This window comes from Amphimedon queenslandica, unplaced genomic scaffold (genome assembly GCF_000090795.2).
Source record: "Amphimedon queenslandica unplaced genomic scaffold, v1.1 AMPQUscaffold_8398_Cont19658, whole genome shotgun sequence".
Lineage (NCBI taxonomy): Eukaryota > Metazoa > Porifera > Demospongiae > Haplosclerida > Niphatidae > Amphimedon > Amphimedon queenslandica.
Window position 1 is genome coordinate 1 of NW_003551325.1, and position 2,534 is coordinate 2,534.

The 2,534-nt window shown below is 36.5% G+C and overlaps 1 long non-coding RNA gene across 1 annotated transcript; it reads right to left on the minus strand.

Moving 5' to 3' along the window:
• Positions 1 to 123: 123 nt before the first annotated feature.
• Positions 124 to 2,484, minus strand: LOC109591348 (uncharacterized). The gene is made up of 5 exons (XR_002189774.1): positions 2,416 to 2,484; positions 726 to 844; positions 592 to 621; positions 429 to 528; positions 124 to 181 (listed from the first exon to the last, which is right to left on the minus strand). It is a non-coding gene; the product is annotated as an uncharacterized LOC109591348 (long non-coding RNA).
• Between the last annotated feature and the right edge of the window lie 50 nt (positions 2,485 to 2,534).

A 2,534-nucleotide genomic window follows, 5' to 3' on the forward strand; every position in this document is an offset into this window, starting at 1 on the left:
ACACCACAAGTAGTACACATGTGAGTTACAGAATTACTAGAGAAAGAGATAGACATTTAAGTACATGTACATCATTAAATATTGTTTATTCAGTTATTATTAGCTTACTATTCCTTTGTGTACAGGAAATGCTGAAGTACATCTTCCACTAACAGTTTCCATAACTTTCCTTGAGACAAGTCTAAACAAAATATATCATCAATGTACTGTACGTGTACAAGTTGCATATTATCAATTGCAGCTATTGTACGAAGTAAAAGGTAAAGTAAACATACACTGCATATGGCCTTTGATCATGATAAATGCACTGAAATGGCTCCATACATTAAAAGTAACATAATACAGTCATTACATATTCATATACATGTAGAGTGAATGCACATTATGCTCTGTATGTTACACAAGCTGTAAAAGATATAGCACAATACCTTTTCCAGCAGATGTAGTTTTAGTGACTGGACCACTAGCACCACCACCACCACTTCCTCCTTCACCCTTCTTCTTGGACTTCTTTTTTGTAGCAGCAACCTTAGAGGGAGAGAGAGAGGACCAATGTTACAACAGGAGAGTAGGCGACTGTACAGTACTTACTTCATCAGAAACAATTTCTTCAGTATCAGTCTAAAAAATAAAAAAGAGCAAAGTCAAATAACGACAAAATTGAAGTTACATGTACATTATGTACAAATGTATTGTTAGTGTACTATTATCACTGCATATCTCACTAGTAAACAGTTGAGTAAATAAGCCACATTGGCTGACACACGGTTCAAGGAGTTGTTAATAAAAGCTTCCCGAATCTCTTCTTAGCAGTTCTTAGTATCATCTCAGTAACACAGATCCTCTACGAGATAATATATATGTACACAGGGGCGTCGCTGGCCTTTAAAGATTGGTAGGGCACTAGGGCTATAGAGGAGAAGGAAGCTTTTCGCGCGAAGTGCGCAAAAAATTTTGCCATATCTAATTAATATTCATGATGGGTGTGGTCAATTTTGGTCAATTAATTGATTGATTGATTAACTTTTGACGCCCAAAATTCATAATGGCGTTCATTTCCAGCAATTAATTGCTAAACTACTGACTGTATTTCTACATTATGAGTCAGTTGTTGGTGTGTGTGAAGAAGTAAGCAGTGATTGAGTCTTTCCTGGATAGTTATTAAATGAATTAACTTGAATTAATAACTAATTTTAATAAAAATGGCTACTAATCTTCAAAATATTGGTAGGGCAACTGCCCTACCTGCCCCTTAGGCAGCGACGCCTCTGGTACATGCATATGCAAACATACAAGTATAGTGTCATTATTATGTAAAATGATGGCAGCTGTGTGGAGAAATTGCTGATACAGTACGTCCTCGATTATCAGTACCTCTTTTATCCGAACCTTTGTTTATCCAAACGCATGGCTGTCTCTAATGCCCATGCTCAGACTAGTTAATTTATTAATAACCAGTTAAAATGGCTGCTGCAGCAAGGAGCTTACGGAGCTTAACAAAAGAAATACCATATACTGGGAAATTTTTGAGTAGCCAAATTTTCGCGAATTTCGCATATTTTGCTTCGTCGTGAAAATAAAAATTGCAAAATTCTAAATTTACATTGCCACGTGGTGGAGTTCACAGGCTATTCGCGAAAATATTATTTTTTGAAATCTTACAAATGCAAAGTTCGCGAAAATATCATAGTATACGGTACCATGAAAGAGAAGCCTCAGATGCTCTGGGAGTTAGAGAAAGGAAAGTCATACTCATTTAATTTTCAGAAAAGTATAGGATAGGTCAGTCTACTGTATTCTGTGCTGTATTTCACTTATCCAGACTATAGAGGATATGCGTGCTAGGCATATTCATAACTTTTAAGTACCATATATCCAACCCACACAATAAATTGGCCGCCATGTTGCACGTCAAGTTTATTATGAGTTCGATGGGGGAAACTCATTTTCTTGCCTTGCTACCTTCTTGAGGCCTTTTTTGGAAGCTTAGAAAGCATACTGAGGCTCTAATGGGTCTAGTAGTCACCTGAAAGATTGCAATCAAGAAATCAAGAGCGGTTTCCTAGTACCAAGCCTTTTTTTATCTTTTCTCCATTGCTGCCAATGGAAAGTTGACATCCAACGAACTAATTTCTTTCTTGAAAGTTATTACGGTATGCAATGAATACATTTATTTTGCAATGAATATACTTAGCATGTATATCCTCTATTCAGCTATCTGAATATCTCTCCCAATAGAGGTGCACAAAGGTGTTCGGATAATCGAGGACGTACTGTACCAAATTAGCTACTACTACATGTACCAGTAACTAAAGAATCGCCAAAAAATTGCCAAAATTATATTTTGGTAAAACTGCTAAACCCACAAAAATGCCAGTACAAGTACCATTGCATGTTAAGAATTATTTGACTTACATGTAAGTGGTCCAGATCTTCCCTTGACTTGGCTAGCATTGCAATCTTCCCAATATAACAATTATTGATACCCACTTGAGTGGAGGAGGGATTTCAATAAGGTGCCATCAATTGGTGAT